The sequence below is a fragment of the Ranitomeya imitator genome, chromosome 1 (genome assembly GCF_032444005.1).
Source record: "Ranitomeya imitator isolate aRanImi1 chromosome 1, aRanImi1.pri, whole genome shotgun sequence".
In the NCBI taxonomy this organism is placed as follows: Eukaryota; Metazoa; Chordata; class Amphibia; order Anura; family Dendrobatidae; genus Ranitomeya; species Ranitomeya imitator.
Window position 1 is genome coordinate 530,909,142 of NC_091282.1, and position 18,466 is coordinate 530,927,607.

General features: G+C 45.8%; 1 long non-coding RNA gene across 1 annotated transcript in view; it reads left to right on the forward strand.

Annotated features, from left to right (window-relative positions):
• LOC138677342 (uncharacterized) overlaps positions 1-18,466 on the forward strand; it is a 77,211-nt gene that overhangs the window by 34,273 nt on the left and 24,472 nt on the right. Inside the window, exon 2 of the long non-coding RNA XR_011320877.1 lies at positions 17,368-17,445. This is a non-coding gene — a long non-coding RNA (uncharacterized lncRNA). The remainder of the gene's footprint in view (positions 1-17,367; positions 17,446-18,466) is intronic.

The following is an 18,466-nucleotide window of genomic DNA, read 5'->3' on the forward strand; positions in this document are numbered from 1 at the left end:
AGGGCGACCAGGATGAGCCCTATGAAAAGCACGGACCAAATCGGCAGCATGAACATCAGAGGCAATCACCCAAGAATTATCCTCCTGACCATAACCCTTCCACTTGACCAAATACTGGAGTTTCCGTCTGGAAACACGAGAATCCAAGATCTTCTCCACAACATACTCCAATTCACCCTCCACCAGCACCAGAGCAGGAGGCTCAAGCGAAGGAACGACAGGTAACTCATACTTCCGCAACAACGACCGATGGAACACATTATGAATAGCAAACGATGCCGGGAGATCCAAACGAAACGACACAGGGTTAAGAATTTCCAAGATCCTATAGGGACCGATGAACCGAGGCTTGAACTTAGGAGAAGAGACCTTCATAGGAACAAAACGAGAAGACAACCACACCAAGTCCCCAACAAGAAGTCGAGGACCCACGCGGCGACGGCGATTAGCAAACTGCTGAGCCCTCTCCTGGGACAACTTCAAATTGTCCACCACATGACTCCAAATCTGATGCAACCTATCCACCACCATGTCCACTCCAGGACAATCAGAAGGCTCCACCTGACCAGAGGAAAAACGAGGATGAAACCCCGAATTACAAAAGAAAGGAGACACCAAGGTAGCAGAACTAGCCCGATTATTAAGGGCAAACTCGGCAAGCGGCAAAAAGGAAACCCAGTCATCTTGATCAGCAGAAACAAAACACCTTAAATAAGGTTCCAAAGTCTGATTAGTTTGTTCCGTCTGGCCATTCGTCTGAGGATGGAATGCAGACGAAAAGGACAAATCAATGCCCATCTTAGCACAGAACGTCCGCCAAAATCTAGACACAAACTGGGATCCCCTGTCAGAAACGATGTTCTCTGGAATGCCATGCAGACGGACCACGTTTTGAAAAAACAGAGGGACCAACTCATAGGAGGAAGGTAACTTAGGCAAGGGTACCAGATGAACCATCTTAGAAAAGCGGTCACACACAACCCATATGACGGACATTTTTTGAGAGACAGGGAGATCCGAAATAAAGTCCATGGAAATGTGCGTCCAAGGCCTCTTCGGGATAGGCAAAGGTAACAACAATCCACTGGCCCGAGAACAGCAAGGCTTAGCCCGAGCGCAAACTCCACAAGACTGCACGAAAGAACGCACATCCCTCGACAAGGAAGGCCACCAAAAAGACCTGGCCACCAAGTCTCTAGTACCAAATATTCCAGGATGACCTGCCAACACAGAAGAATGGACCTTGGAGATGACTCTACTGGTCCAATTATCCGGAACAAACAGTCTTTCCGGCGGACAACGATCAGGTTTATCCGCCTGAAACTCCTGCAAAGCACGTCGCAAGTCTGGGGAGACAGCCGACAAAATCACCCCATCCCTAAGGATACCAGTGGGCTCAGAATTTCCAGGGGAGTCAGGCACAAAACTCTTAGAAAGAGCATCCGCCTTCACATTCTTTGAACCTGGCAGGTATGAAACCACAAAATTGAAACGGGAGAAAAACAGTGACCAACGAGCCTGTCTAGGATTCAGACGCTTGGCAGACTCAAGGTACATCAGATTTTTGTGATCAGTCAAGACCACCACACGATGTCTAGCACCCTCAAGCCAATGACGCCACTCCTCAAATGCCCACTTCATGGCCAAAAGCTCCCGATTACCAACATCATAATTCCGTTCAGTGGGCGAAAATTTTCTAGAAAAGAACGCACATGGCTTCATCACTGAGCCATCGGAGCTTCTCTGTGACAAAACCGCCCCCGCTCCGATCTCGGAAGCATCGACCTCAACCTGAAAAGGAAGCGACGTATCTGGCTGACGCAACACAGGAGCAGAAGAAAACCGGCGCTTAAGTTCCTGAAAGGCCTCCACAGCCGCAGGAGACCAATCAGTAACATCAGCACCCTTTTTAGTCAAATCAGTCAAAGGCTTAACAACACTAGAAAAATTAGTTATGAAGCGACGATAAAAATTAGCAAAGCCCAAGAACTTCTGCAGACTCTTAAGAGATGTAGGCTGCGTCCAGTCACAAATAGCCTGAACCTTGACGGGATCCATCTAAATAGTAGAAGGGGAAAAAATATACCCCAAAAAAGAAATCTTCTGGACTCCAAAGAGACATTTAGAACCCTTTACAAACAAAGAATTGGCCCGCAGGACCTGAAACACCTTCCTGACCTGCTGAACATGAGACTCCCATTCATCAGAAAAAACCAAAACATCATCCAAATACACGATAATAAATTTATCCAGATATTCACGGAAAATATCGTGCATAAAAGACTGGAAGACAGAAGGAGCATTAGAAAGTCCAAAAGGCATCACCAAATACTCGAAATGGCCCTCAGGCGTATTAAATGCGGTTTTCCACTCATCACCCTGCCTTATCCGCACAAGATTATACGCACCCCGAAGATCAATCTTAGTGAACCATTTAGCCCCCTTAATGCGAGCGAACAAATCAGTCAACAATGGCAAAGGATACTGATATTTGACTGTAATCTTATTCAAAAGACGATAATCTATGCAAGGCCTCAAGGAACCATCTTTTTTGGCCACAAAAAAAAAACCTGCTCCCAAAGGGGACGAAGATGGACGGATATGTCCCTTTTCCAAGGACTCCTTAACATAATTCCGCATAGCAGTATGCTCTGGCACTGACAGATTGAACAAACGACCTTTAGGGAATTTACTGCCGGGAATCAAATCTATAGCACAATCGCAATCCCTGTGAGGAGGAAGCGAACTGAGCTTAGGCTCCTCAAAAACCTCCCGATAATCAGACAAAAATACCGGAACCTCAGAAGGAGTAGATGAAGCGATAGAAATCGGAGATGCATCATCATGAACCCCCTGACATCCCCAGCTTAACACAGACATTGTTTTCCAGTCCAGGACTGGGTTATGAGTTTGTAACCATGGCAGACCTAGCACTAAGACATCATGTAAATTATACAGTACCAGGAAGCGAATCACCTCCTGATGAACGGGAGTCATACGCATGGTCACTTGTGTCCAGTACTGAGGTTTATTCATAGCCAAAGGTGTAGAGTCAATTCCTTTCAAAGGAATAGGAACTTCCAGAGGCTCCAGACTAAACCCACAGCGATTGGCAAATGACCAATCCATAAGACTCAGGGCAGCGCCTGAATCCACAAAGGCATCGACGGAAATGGATGATAATGAACAAATCAGCGTCACAGACAGAATGAACTTAGACTGTAAAGTACCAATGGCAACAGACTTATCAACCTTTTTTGTGCGTTTAGAGCATGCTGATATAACATGAGCTGAATCACCACAATAAAAACACAATCCATTTTTCCGCCTATAATTTTGCCGTTCACTTCTGGACTGAATTCTATCACATTGCATTATCTCAGGTGCCTGTTCAGAAGACACCGCCAAATGGTGCACAGGTTTGCGCTCCCGTAAACGCCGATCAATCTGAATAGCCATAGTCATGGACTCATTCAGACCTGTAGGCGCCGGGAACCCCACCATAACATCTTTAATGGCCTCAGAAAGGCCATCTCTGAATTTTGCAGCCAGAGCGCACTCATTCCACTGAGTAAGCACCGACCACTTCCGAAATTTCTGACAATATATTTCTGCTTCATCTTGCCCCTGAGAGAGAGCCAATAAAGCTTTTTCAGCCTGAATCTCTAGGTTAGGTTCCTCATAGAGCAAACCCAATGCCAGAAAAAACGCATCCACATTGAGCAACGCAGGATCCCCTGGTGCCAATGCAAATGCCCAATTCTGAGGGTCACCCCGCAGGAAAGATATAACAATCTTGACCTGCTGAGCAGGGTCTCCAGAGGAACGAGATTTCAAGGAAAGAAACAACTTGCAATTGTTCCTAAAATTCAGAAAACTAGATCTATCTCCAGAAAAAAACTCTGGGACAGGAATTCTAGGTTCAGACATAGGCGTATGTACAACAAAATCTTGTATATTTTGAACCTTAGCAGCAAGATTATTCAGGCTGGAAGCCAAACTCTGGACGTCCATGATAAACAGCTGAGGTCAGAGCCATTCAAGGATTAAGAGGAGGAAAGAAGCAGTCAAGCTGCAATTAAGGCTAGGCAGCAAACACTGAGGAGGAGAAAAAAAAAAAAAAAAAAAAAACTTCCTCAGACTACTTTTCCTCCTACTTCAGCCAAAAAGATGACCAATTTTTTCTTGGCCGGCTATACTGTCATGATCCCAATGGCAGGGGATCACAAAAGGACAAGCACAAAAACAAAACAAACTCTAGGGTGATGGAACCTGAGCTGACCGCGATCCTGAACCTAAACACACAACTAGCAGTAGCCGGGGAACGTGCCTACGATGATTCCTAGACGTCTCGCGCCAGCCGAAGGATTAACTTCCCCTATAAGAAGAAACACAGACCTCACTTGCCTCCAGGGAAACACCCCACAGAAATAGCAGCCCCCCACATGTAATAACGGTGAAATGAGAGGAAAGCACATACGTAGTTATGAAAATAGAATCAGCAAAAATGAGGCCCGCTAAAGCTAGATAGCAGAGGATACAAAAGTGAACTGCGCGGTCAGCGAAAAACCCTTCAAAAAACCATCCTGAAATTACTTGAACTCATGTGCCAACTCATGGAACATGAGGAGTAATTTCAGCCCACTAGAGCAACCAGCAGCAAGGAATCACATCTCTGCAAGCTGGACTAAGACAAAAATTAAGCAAAACGTGAAACAGGAAAATCAAAACTTAGCTTGTCCTGAAGATAACAGACGCAGGGAGCAGAGGTAAAAAGACACGCTGATTACATTGATAGCCGGCGAGGAAATGACAAAAAAGCCAGGCTAAATAGGAAACTCCCATAACCTGATGGAACAGGTGGACACCAGAGACCGCAGAGAACACAAGTCACCCAGTACCATCAGTAACCACCAGAGGGAGCCCAAAAACAGAACTCACAACACATCACTATCTTTAATCTATTTATCCATCTATCTATCTGGTCTAGAGTTGCCTAGTTACACACAGCATGACCCTAAAGTGGCTGCTGGCAAAGTCTATGAAGAGTCAGATTGAGGCTTCATAGAGTTTTTGTCGGGTTTACTGTGCTACGTCAGATTAGGTGGACTACGTCTAACCTGCGTGAGATTTTTTCTTTTTTCAAATAAATTGGTGAATGAAGAAAAGTGTGGGGGAGTGTTTATTTCAATAAAGTATTTTAGTGTTTTCCCTTTTTATTAATGGGCTAGTAATAGGGGTGTCTGATAGACGCCTCTCCATTACTAACACCAGGGCTTTATGCTAGCGGACATTACACAGCTGACATCAACCCCACAAATATTACCCTGATTACCAAAGCACCAGCGCAATCGAGAAGAGCTGGGTAAAGTGACAGAACCGGCGCATCTCATGAGATATGCCAATTCTGGAGTGGCAATGGGCTGTGAAGGGCTCAATAACCATGGTCCTTCCCAACCTGATAATATCAGCTCACAGCTTCATGCTTTACCTTGGCTGGTTATCAAAAAATAGTGGGGGGGCCCCTGGTCAGTTTTTCTATGTATTTATTTTGTTAATGCAAAACTGGACAATAAGCTCCACATGCCAGGCACTGAAGGGGGCAATGTTATAATGTCTTGTGTGGTTGTGAAATTATATATCTGCCAGATATCTATTATCTATCCATGTATAATTATTTTTGCACACCTTTAAAGGGAACCTATCGCCAGAAAAAAATGCTATTAAACTGCAGAAATAGGGTTAATCTGGAGTTTAATAGTGTTATTATGGTGGCCGGAGCCTGCACACAGCCGAACGCTGTGGAGAGAAAATGATCTTTATTCCCCTGTCAGCATTCCTGTTTCAGTCACGGGGGCGGCAAGGGTTCAGTCACTGCTCTGAGAATACAGAACGGTGGCTGTAACTGTGCCCCCAGCCATGACTGACAACCAACACCAATGCAGAGGGAGTGTCAGCCAGGGCGAGGAGCATGGTTACAGCAGCTGTTCTGTATACCCCGAGCGGTGACAACCGCCCGTGTGCCTGAAACTGAAACACTGTGGGGGGGATAAAGTTCATTTTTTCCACTCAGCGTTTGACTACGTGCAGGCACCGGGCAGCTTAATAACACTTTTAACCTGCAGATTAACTCAATGTCTGCAGGTTAATAGCATGATCTCTGGAGACAGGCTCCCTTTAACACATAAACATAACATAACATCTACAATTTTTTTTAATGCATTTCATTCCGGTATATGTCACATGGATGGCGCACATGTACATACAGTGGTGAAAACGAACCAGGCCACACTTTCATGTGTACATGTGAAGGAGGCCTAAGGCCTTTATTGTGAGGTTCTGCAGCAGCTGAGGTGTGTATTATGAGATTCGGTGCAGCTGAGGTGTAAATATGTATATAATATGAATATATATGTATATATGTAATTATACACACATACACCATGTTCCAAATTATTATGCAAATTGGATTTAAGTGTCATAAAGATTTAATTGTTCTGTTTTTCAATTAAACCCGTGGATGGTATTCTGTCTCAGGGCTCAATGGATCACTGAAATCAATCTTAAACACATGTGATAATTAGTTTTCCAGGTAATTCTAATTAAAGGAAAACTGCTTAAAAATGATGTTCCACATTATTAAGCAGGCCGCAGCTTTCAAGCAATATGGGAAATAAAAAGGATCTCTCTGCTGCTGAAAAGCGTTAAATAGTGCACTGCCTTGGAAAAGGTATGAAAACATTAGATATTGCACAAAAACTTAAGAGTGATCATCATACTGTGAAGAGATTTGTGACTGAAACAGAGCACAGACAGAGTTCATGCAGATAAAGGCATAATGAGGAAGGTTTCTGCCAGACAAATTCATTGGATTAAGCTGCCAAAATACCATTACAAAGAGGCAAACAGCTATTTGAAGCTGCTGGTGCCTCTGAAGTCCATCGAACCTCAAGGTGTAGGATCCTTCAAAGGCTTGCTGTGGTGCATAAACCTACTATTCGGCCACCCCTAAACAGTGTTCACAAGCAGAAATGGTTGCAGTGGGCACAGACATACATGAAGACTAATTTTCAAACAGTCTTGTTTACTGATGAGTGTCGAGCAACCCTGGATGGTCCAGATGGATGGAGTAGTAGATGGTTGGTGAATGGCCACCATGTATCAACAAGGCTGCGACGTCAGCAAGGAGGCGGAGCGGTCATGTTTTGGGCCGGAATCATGGGGAAACAGCAGGTAGGGCCCTTTAAGGTTCCTGAAGGTGTGAAAATGACCTCTGCAAAGTATATAGAGTTTCTGACTGACAACTTTCTTCCATGGTATAGAAAGCAGAAACGTGCCTTCAGGAGCAAAATCATCTTCATGCATGACAATGCACCATCTCATTCTGCAAAGAATACCTCTGAGTCATTGGCTGCATGGGCATAAAAGGAGATAAACTCATGGTATGACCACCATCTTCACCTGACCTCAACCCTATAGAGAACCTTTGGAGTATCATCAAGCAAAAGATCTATGAGGGTGGGAGGCAGTTCACATCAAAACAGCAGCTCCGGGAGGCTATTCTGACTTCATGCAAAGAAATATACATAGTTACATAGTTACATAGTTATTAAGGTTGAAGGAAGACTATAAGTCCATCTAGTTCAACCCATAGCCTAACCTCACATGCCCTAACATGTTGATCCAGAGGAAGGCAAAAAAAAACCCATGTGGCAAAGAGTAAGCTCCACATTGGGGAAAAAAATTCCTTCCTGACTCCACATACGGCAATCAGACTAGTTCCCTGGATCAATGCCCTATCAAGGAATCTAGTGTATATATCCTGTAACATTATACTTTTCCAGAAAGGTATCCAGTCCCATCTTAAATTTAAGTAATGAATCACTCATTACAACATCATACGGCAGAGAGTTCCATAGTCTCACTGCTCTTACAGTAAAGAATCCGCGTCTGTTATTATGCTTAAACCTTTTTTCCTCCAAACATAGAGGATGCCCCCTTGTCCCTGTCTCAGGTCTATGATTAAAAAGATCATCAGAAAGGTCTTTGTACTGTCCCCTCATATATTTATACATTAAAATAAACTCTCCAAAAACTCACAAGTTCAATGGATGCAAGAAATGTGAAGGTGATATCAAAGAAGGGTTCCTATGTTAACATGCAACTTGGCCTGTTAGGATGTTTTGGAGTTAAATAGCTTTTTTGTTCAGTGAATGTGACCCCCTAATGCTGCAAATTCCACAAATGAGCATTTTCAGTTCTTTAAAACATGTCAAATGTTTAGACATTCTACTGTGCCTGATAATTTGGAACAGTGCATTTTGAGTTTTTATTCATTTTGGAGATTATACTGTTATCATTGAGAGGTTTCTTCAATAAAATTTGATGTATACTCTAACGGGTGATGACTTTTATTAGACTGACTGTCATTTGCACCGACCATTTAGGAAAATCCGAGAAAAATATCATTCGCATAATTTGGAACATGGTGTACATACTTACTCTTGCTAACACACATCACTATAGACTTTTCATATGTCACAGGGGTGATGTGGGGACATGTGACTATCACCACTGAGGATGTGATGTGGGGACGTGTGACTCTCTATCACCACTGAGGACGTGATGTGGGGAAGTGTGACGATCTATCACCACTGTGGATGTGATGTGGGGATGTGTGACGATCTATCACCACTGTGGATGTAGGGCCGCCATCAGGGCATTACAGCCGTGACTGGCGTATGGGGCCCGGTGAGCAGAGGGGGCCCGCAGGCTGAACCGGGCCCTTAGCGGAGGCCGGTGCTGCAGCTGTTTAACGCTATTGACGTGCGGGCCCGCGCCCGCACGTCAATAGTTAACAGCCGCCAGCCGCAGCGTGCAGGTCGCCGGCGTCTGACGTCATTGTCAGTCGCCGGCGAGTGCACGCTGCAGCTGCGTGGAGAGAGCAGGAGCGCGGCAGGTAAGCAGAACTTGTTTTTTTTTTTTTTTTAATTGAGAGCGGCGATCCAGGGGGGGTCGGGGGGGGGGGGCACGGGGCAGTAAAGCTGGACACAAAGGGGGGGGGGGCAGACAGCTGGACACAGGGGGGGGCAGAAAGCTGGACACAGGGGGGGGGCAGAAAGCTGGGCACGGGGGGCAGAAAGCTGGGCACAGGGGGCAGAAAGCTGGGCACAGGGGGGCAGAAAGCTGGACACAGGGGCAGAAAGCTGGACACAGGGGCAGAAAGCTGCACACAGGGGCAGAAAGCTGGACACGGGTGGAAAGCTGCACACAGGGGCAGAACGCTGGACACGGGCAGAACACTGCACACAGGGGCAGAAAGCTGGACACGGGCAGAAAGCTGGACACGGGCAGAAAGCTGGACACAGGGGCAGATTGCTGGACTGTTGTGAATTCTGTGATTGAACTCCCTCCTGTGGTCATGAATGGTACTTCGGCGAGTTCTGTCCATGGACTCCCTCTGGTGGCTGTGAGTGGAGCTGCTGCTTCTGAGGTTCCTTCCACAGGTGACGTAGTTTATTCTTTGGCTGGCTGCTCTATTTAACTCCACTCAGATCGTTACTCCATGCCAGCTGTCAATGTTCTTGTACTGGTTCAGTTGCTCTTGGATCTTTCTGGTGACCTGTCTACTCCAGCAGAAGCTAAGTCCCTGCTAGTTAATTATTTGTTCATTGTTTCCTTGTCCAGCTTGCTATCATGATTTGCCTTGCTAGCTGGAAGCTCTGGGATGCAGAGTGGCACCTCCGCACCGTGAGTCGGTGCGGAGGTCTTTTCGCACACTCTGCGTGGTCTTTTTGTAGTTTTTTGTGCTGACCGCAAAGTTACCTTTCCTAGCCTCGGTCTGTTGAGTAAGTCTGGCCTCCCTTTGCTGAAACCTGTTTCATTTCTGTGTTTATGACTTTCATCTTAACTCAGAGTCAATATATGTGGGGGGCTGCCTTTTCCTTTAGGGAATTTCTCTGAGGCAAGGTAGGCTTTATTTTCTATCTTTAGGGCTAGTTAGCTCTTAGGCTGTGAAGAGGCGTCTAGGCAGTGTTAGGTACGCTCCACGGCTAGTTCTAGTTGTGTGATAGGATTAGGGGTTGCGGTCAGCAGAGCTCCCACTTCCCAGAGCTTGTCCTGTGTGAGTTTAACCATCAGGTCATTCCGGGTGCTCCTAACCACCAGGTCCATAACACTGGACACAGGGGCAGATTGCTGGACACAGGGGCAAATTGCTGGACACAGGGGCAGAATGGAGAAACGGGGCGTGATTGGAGACACAGGGGGCAGGATGACAGACATGGCGGCATGACTGGAAACACTGGGGCATGACTGGAGACAGATGGGGCATAATTGAGACACAGGGGGCATGATTGGAGACGGGGCAGAATGGTGATACGGGCATGATTGGAGACACTGGAGGCAGGATTGGAGACAGATGGGGCAGGATCATGGGGCAGGATGGATACGATGGAGACAGATGGGGCAGGATGGGGAGATCATATGGGGCAGGATGGATACTCATTAGGGCAGGATGGGAGAACATATGGCTGACACCAGGAATGAGACACACGGGGGCTAGAATGGCGAATATTATTATCATAGGGGCTAATTAAGGGATATTATTACTGCAGTGATGTATTTATTTTATTTTTTGAGTATACTGTTCTAAATGGGGGGCGGTCCTATTACTGTGTAGAGTGGTACTATGTCGCCTTCTTCATGTGGTGTAATGTAGAAGTGTGTGAGTTTAACCAACAGGTCGTTCCGGGTGCTCCTAACCACCAGGTCCATAACAGTACAGCTGGCCCAAAGTATTAATGCATCTCAATAGAGGGATAAGAGAAGTTCTGAGACCTTTTTTTTTTTCTCTGCAGTGTGTTTTGTCTTTCTTTTCCCCTTAACCTCTGGGTGGTTCAGGACACAGGTGTAGATATGGACATCCAAGGTCTGTCCTCGTGTATGGATCATCTCACTGCAAGGGTACAAAACATTCAAGATTTTGTGGTTCAGAATCCGATGTTAGAGCCTAGAATTCCAATTCCTGATTTGTTTTCTGGGGATAGATATAAGTTCCTGAATTTCAAAAATAATTGTAAACTGTTTCTAGCTTTGAAACCCCGCTCCTCTGTTGACCCCATTCAACAAGTAAAAATCATTATTTCTTTGTTGCGTGGTGACCCTCAGGACTGGGCATTTTCCCTTGCGCCAGGAGATCCTGCATTGCGTGATGTAGATGCGTTTTTTCTGGCGCTTGGATTGCTTTATGATGAACCAAATTCAGTGGATCAGGCAGAGAAAATCTTGCTGGCTTTGTGTCAGGGTCAGGATGAAGCGGAGGTGTATTGTCAGAAGTTTAGAAAGTGGTCTGTGCTTACTCAGTGGAATGAGTGTGCCCTGGCGGCAATTTTCAGAAAGGGTCTTTCTGAAGCCCTTAAGGATGTCATGGTGGGATTTCCCACGCCTGCTGGTCTGAATGAGTCTATGTCCTTGGCCATTCAGATCGATCGGCGCATGCGTGAGCGCAAAGCTGTGCACCATTTGGCGGTATTCTCTGAGCATAGGCCTGAGCCTATGTAATGTGATAGGACTTTGACCAGAGCTGAATGGCAAGAACACAGACGTCGGAATGGGCTGTGTTTTTACTGTGGTGATTCCACTCATGCTATCTCCGATTGTCCTAAGCGCACTAAGCGGTTCGCTAGATCTGCCACCATAGGTACGGTACAGTCTAAATTTCTTTTGTCCGTTACTCTGATTTGCTCTTTGTCGTCCTATTCTGTTATGGCATTTGTGGATTCAGGCGCTGCCCTGAATTTGATGGACTTGGTGTTTGCCAGGCGCTGTGGTTTTTTCTTGGAGCCCTTGCAGTATCCTATTCCATTGAGAGGAATTGATGCTACGCCTTTGGCCAAGAATAAGCCTCAGTACTGGACTCAATTTACTATATGCATGGCTCCTGCACATCAGGAGGATATTCGCTTTTTGGTGTTGCATAATCTGCATGATGTGGTCGTTTTGGGGTTGTCATGGCTACAGGTCCATAATCCAGTATTGGATTGGAAATCTATGTCTGTGTCCGGCTGGGGTTGTCAGGGGGTACATGGTGATGTTCCATTGCTGTCAATTTCGCCTTCCACTCTTTCTAAAGTCCCTGAGTTTTTGTCAGATTACCGGAATGTATTTGATGAGCCCAAATCCAGTGCCCTACCTCCTCATAGGGATTGCGATTGTGCTATTAATTTGATTCCTGGTAGTAAGTTTCCTAAGGGCCGACTGTTTAATTTATCTGTGCCAGAGCACGCCGCTATGCGGAGTTATATAAAGGAATCCTTGGAGAAAGGTCATATTCGCCCGTCGTCATCACCGTTGGGAGCAGGGTTCTTTTTTGTGGCCAAGAAGGATGGTTCTTTGAGACCTTGTATTGATTACCGCCTTCTTAATAAGATCACAATCAAATTTCAGTACCCTTTGCCGCTGCTGTCTGATTTGTTTGCTCGGATTAAGGGGGCTAGTTGGTTCACCAAGATAGATCTTCGAGGGGCGCATAATCTTGTGCGAATTAAACAGGGCGATGAATGGAAAACAGCATTTAATACGCCCGAGGGCCATTTTGAGTACCTGGTTATGCCATTCGGGCTTTCTAATGCTCCATCTGTGTTTCAGTCCTTTATGCATGACATCTTCCGAGAGTACCTGGATAGATTCATGATTGTATATTTGGATGATATTTCGGTCTTTTCGGATGATTGGGAGTCTCATGTGAAGCAGGTCAGAATGGTGTTCCAGGTCCTTCGTGCGAATTCCTTGTTTGTAAAGGGGTCAAAATGTCTCTTTGGAGTTCAGAAGGTTTCATTTTTGGGTTTCATTTTTTCCCCTTCTAAAGGCTGATATAGACCGGCAGTTGCTGGATGGACATTGTTCCCCACTGCGATAGAGGATATAGCGCTTCTCTGAATACAGTCAGATAAGTTACATTCTTTAGTTTGGATATGGGTATGTCTCCTGATGAACCTACATAGGGGAAACGCGTCGAGCAAAGCATACTCCATGCTATAGGAAAAGCTTATATGAGCAAAGCAGATTTAATGCTATGAGATAGTACATCTGGTCATTGGGGCTAAGTTAATATTTTTTGCACTTTCTTTGCACTATTATTGCACTTTTTCTGTGCCTTGTTGGTTCACCTGCCTTAGAGAAAAATAGTTTTCTTGGACTAATTTTTTGGTCTGCTCTATTTTAGGGTTTAATAGGGAGAGTCGACGGGAGCGGGGGCGCCATATGTGCAGGTTATTAGGGTGCCAACCCCCGCAGGCAGGTAGGGCGTTGTTTATAGGTACAGCTTAGTTTTTCCTGGGTAAGGCGTTATATGTGTTACATAAATAACGAGTGTTCCATTATACACTGGTTACACAGCCTTTTTATTGCACAATAAATGTATCTTATATATATGTGCAATATTATCTTCTCTTAGTCCTAGTGTTTTTTGTTTGTCTTGTCTGTCTGTATGGTCTGCTGAGTGGAACCCTATTTTTCACACGATAGGGCTTATTAGGGTCAGATTGGGCTAGTCTGCGTTGAGCGGGGGCGCCATTGCGCAGGTTTTATAGGGTGTCAACCTCCGCTGCAAGGTAGGGCACAGACAGTTGGCCCTATAGGGATTTTGTGCACTCTGTATCTTTATTAGCAGCTATACGTTTTTTTTAGGTCGTGTATGGTGTATTGTTTTAATATTTGTATTAGTAAATGTTAAGTTTTATTGGTGTCATTTACTGTACCTTTATGGTGTCATATGTCGGTGAATTGTTTAAAATAGGGGACACTTTATTTGATTCTCTGTGAGATATTTCATTTTTTCCCCTTCTACTATCGAGATGGACCCTGTTAAAGTTCAGGTCATTTATGATTGGACTCAGCCGACATCTGTGAAGAGCCTGCAGAAGTTCCTGGGCTTTGCTAATTTTTACCGTCGCTTCATCGCTAATTTTTCTAGTGTTGCTAAACCGTTGACTGATTTGACCAAGAAAGGTGCTGATGTGGTCAATTGGTCCTCTGCGGCTGTAGAGGCTTTTCAAGAGTTGAAGCATCATTTTTCTTCTGCCCCTGTGTTGTGCCAGCCAGATGTTTCGCTCCCGTTTCAGGTCGAGGTTGATGCTTCTGAGATTGGAGCAGGGGCTGTTTTGTCGCAAAGAAGTTCTGATGGCTTGGTGATGAAACCATGTGCCTTCTTTTCTAGAAAATTCTCGCCTTCTGAGCGCAATTATGATGTTGGCAATCGAGAGTTGTTGGCCATGAAGTGGGCATTCGAGGAGTGGCGACATTGGCTTGAAGGAGCCAAGCATCGCGTGGTGGTCTTGACGGATCACAAGAATTTGACTTATCTCGAGTCTGCCAAACGGTTGAATCCTAGACAGGCTCGATGGTCGCTGTTTTTCTCCCGTTTTGATTTTGTGGTTTCGTACCTTCCGGGCTCTAAGAATGTGAAGGCTGATGCCCTGTCAAGGAGTTTTGTGCCTGACTCTCCGGGTGTTCCTGAGCCGGCGGGTATTCTCAAAGAGGGGGTAATTTTGTCTGCCATCTCCCCTGATTTGCGGCGGGTGCTGCAGAAGTTTCAGGCTGATAGACCTGACCGTTGTCCAGCGGAGAAACTGTTTGTCCCTGATAGATGGACTAGTAGAGTTATCTCTGAGGTTCATTGTTCGGTGTTGGCTGGTCATCCTGGAATCTTTGGTACCAGAGATTTGGTGGCTAGATCCTTTTGGTGGCCTTCTTTGTCACGGGATGTGCGTTCTTTTGTGCAGTTCTGTGGGACTTGTGCTCGGGCTAAGCCCTGCTGTTCTCGTGCCAGTGGGTTGCTTTTGCCCTTGCCGGTCCCGAAGAGACCCTGGACGCATATTTCCATGGATTTTATTTCAGATCTCCCTGTCTCTCAAAGGATGTCGGTCATTTGGGTGGTTTGTGATCGCTTCTCTAAGATGGTCCATTTGGTACCCTTGTCTAAATTGCCTTCCTCCTCTGATTTGGTGCCATTGTTTTTCCAGCATGTGGTTCGTTTGCATGGCATTCCGGAGAACATCGTCTCGGACAGAGGTTCCCAGTTTGTTTCGAGGTTTTGGCGGTCCTTTTGTGCTAAGATGGGCATTGATTTGTCTTTTTCTTCGGCTTTCCATCCTCAGACTAATGGCCAAACCGAACGAACTAATCAGACTTTGGAAACATATCTGAGATGCTTTGTTTCTGCTGATCAGGATGATTGGGTGTCCTTCTTGCCTTTGGCTGAGTTCGCCCTTAATAATCGGGCCAGCTCGGCTACTTTGGTTTCGCCTTTTTTCTGTAATTCTGGTTTCCATCCTCGTCTCTCTTCAGGGCAGGTTGAGCCTTCGGACTGTCCTGGTGTGGATACTGTGGTGGACAGGTTGCAGCAGATTTAGACTCATGTGGTGGACAATTTGACATTGTCCCAGGAGAAGGCTCAACGTTTCGCTAACCGCCGGCGCTGTGTTGGTCCCCGACTTCGTGTTGGGGATTTGGTTTGGTTGTCGTCTCGTTATGTTCCTATGAAGGTTTCCTCTCCTAAGTTTAAGCCTCGTTTCATTGGTCCGTATAAGATTTCTGAAGTTCTCAATCCTGTGTCATTTCGTTTGGCCCTTCTAGCTTCTTTTGCCATCCATAATGTGTTCCATAGGTCGTTATTGCGAAGATACGTGGCGCCTATGGTTCCCTCCGTTGATCCTCCTGCCCCGGAGTTGGTTGAGGGGGAGTTGGAGTATGTGGTGGAGAAGATTTTGGATTCTCGTATTTCGAGACGGAAACTCCAGTACCTGGTCAAGTGGAAGGGTTATGGTCAGGAGGATAATTCCTGGGTTTTTGCCTCTGATGTTCATGCTGCCGATCTAGTTCGTGCCTTTCATTTGGCTCGTCCTGATCGGCCTGGGGGCTCTGGTGAGGGTTCGGTGACCCCTCCTCAAGGGGGGGGTACTGTTGTGAATTCTGTGATCGAACTCCCTCCTGTGGTCATGAATGGTACTTCGGCGAGTTCTGTTCATGGACTCCCTCTGGTGGCTGTGAGTGGAGCTGCTGCTTCTGAGGTTCCTTCCACAGGTGACGTAGTTTATTCTTTGGCTGGCTGCTCTATTTAACTCCACTCAGATCGTTACTCCATGCCAGCTGTCAATGTTCTTGTACTGGTTCAGTTGCTCTTGGATCTTTCTGGTGACCTGTCTACTCCAGCAGAAGCTAAGTCCCTGCTAGTTAATTATTTGTTCATTGTTTCCTTGTCCAGCTTGCTATCATGATTTTGCCTTGCTAGCTGGAAGCTCTGGGATGCAGAGTGGCACCTCCGCACCGTGAGTCGGTGCGGAGGTCTTTTCGCACACTCTGCGTGGTCTTTTTGTAGTTTTTTGTGCTGACCGCAAAGTTACCTTTCCTATCCTCAGTCTGTTAAGTAAGTCTGGCCTCCCTTTGCTGAAACCTGTTTCATTTCTGTGTTTGTGACTTTCATCTTAACTCACAGTCAATATATGTGGGGGGCTGCCTTTTCCTTTGGGGAATTTCTCTGAGGCAAGGTAGGCTTTATTTTCTATCTTTAGGGCTAGTTAGCTCTTAGGCTGTGAAGAGGCGTCTAGGCAGTGTTAGGTACGCTCCACGGCTAGTGCTAGTTGTGTGATAGGATTAGGGGTTGCGGTCAGCAGAGCTCCCACTTCCCAGAGCTTGTCCTGTGTGAGTTTAACCATCAGGTCGTTCCGGGTGCTCCTAACCACCAGGTCCATAACACTGGACACAGGGGCAGATTGCTGGACACAGGGGGAAAAATTGCTGGACACAGGGGCAGAATGGAGAAACGGGGCGTGATTGGAGACACAGGGGGCAGGATGACAGACATGGCGGCATGACTGGAAACACTGTGGCATGACTGGAGACAGATGGGGCATAATTGAGACACAGGCGGCATGATTGGAGACGGGGCAGAATGGTGATACGGGCATGATTGGAGACACTGGAGGCAGGATTGGAGACAGATGGGGCAGGATCATGGGGCAGGATGGATACGATGGAGACAGATGGGGCAGGATGGGGAGATCATATGGGGCAGGATGGATACTCATTAGGGCAGGATGGGAGAACATATGGCTGACGCCAGGAATGAGACACACCGGGGCTAGAATGGCGAATATTATTACCATAGGGGCTAATTAAGGGATATTATTACTGCAGTGATGTATTTATTTTATTTTATGAGTATACTGTTCTAAATGGGGGGGCGGTCCTATTACTGTGTAGAGTGATACTATGTCGCCTTCTTCATGTGGTGTAATGTAGAAGTTGGGAAAATTAAGTAATGTGTTCTGCAAGTGGAACTCGAGATAACGGTGTTATTTCCTGCAGAGACGAGTCCTGGCTGGGTGAATTGATGGCGGTCTGTGCTGGATGAAAGATGAAGGACTTCACCTAGAGACGTCACTGGTGAGTCTGACACTGACACTGACACTATACACCGTATACTATATACAGAGCTCCTGTGTATAATGTCACTGGTGATCACTATATTACCTGTACACAGACACTGCATACTAAGTACAGATCTCCTGTGTATAATGGCACTGATGGTGATAGTATTGTGTTTTTTTTTATTATTGATCTATTGATCAGTATTGTAGTATTCAGTCACTATGTGGTGGTGGTAATATGTGGTCTTGTCATGATGTTGTGGTATTTGTTCCTTGTATTTGATATTATTCGATCACTGTGGTGGTAATATGTCATCTGGTCATGGTGGTATTTGTGCCTTGTAGATAGTATTATAGGTCACTGTGGTGATATGGTGTCTGGTCATGGTGCTGTGGTATTTGTTTCTTGTATGTGGTATTATAGGTCATTTTAAAAATTGAAAAACAAATAAAAATATACCTAAATTGTATTGCATATTTTAACAAATATTTAATAGGTTACAGTAGAGTAGGGCCCGGCCAAAAGTGTCTACCTTGTCATTTTGGTGGCTTAAAAAATCTTTTGGCCAAAACAAAAGCTGCCGGCTATATGTGTGATCTGGTGATGGGAACTGTTAATGTGATAGGTGAGAAGTGGAGTTTTTCCAAGAAAGAGTGGTGGGACTGTGGACAGTTTGAGGGGTGGTGTGATGATCTGGTGGTTTGGGAGCAACATGGAACGAGCTCTGAAGGAAGTGGTATCTGTACTGACCGCAGTCCCTAAGCTCAACACAACACTAGAAGTAGCCGTGGGATGCTCTTAACACTCCCTAGGCACCTCGTCACAGCCTGAGAACTAACTACCCCTAAAGATAGAAACAGGAAAACTATCTTGCCTCAGAGAAAATCCCCAAAGGATAGATAGCCCCCCACAAGTAATGACTGTGAGTGGAGAGGGAAAAGACATACACAGAATGAAACCAGGATGAGCAAAGGAGGCCAGTCTAGCTAGATAGATAGGACAGGATGGAATACTGTGCGGTCAGTATAAAACACTA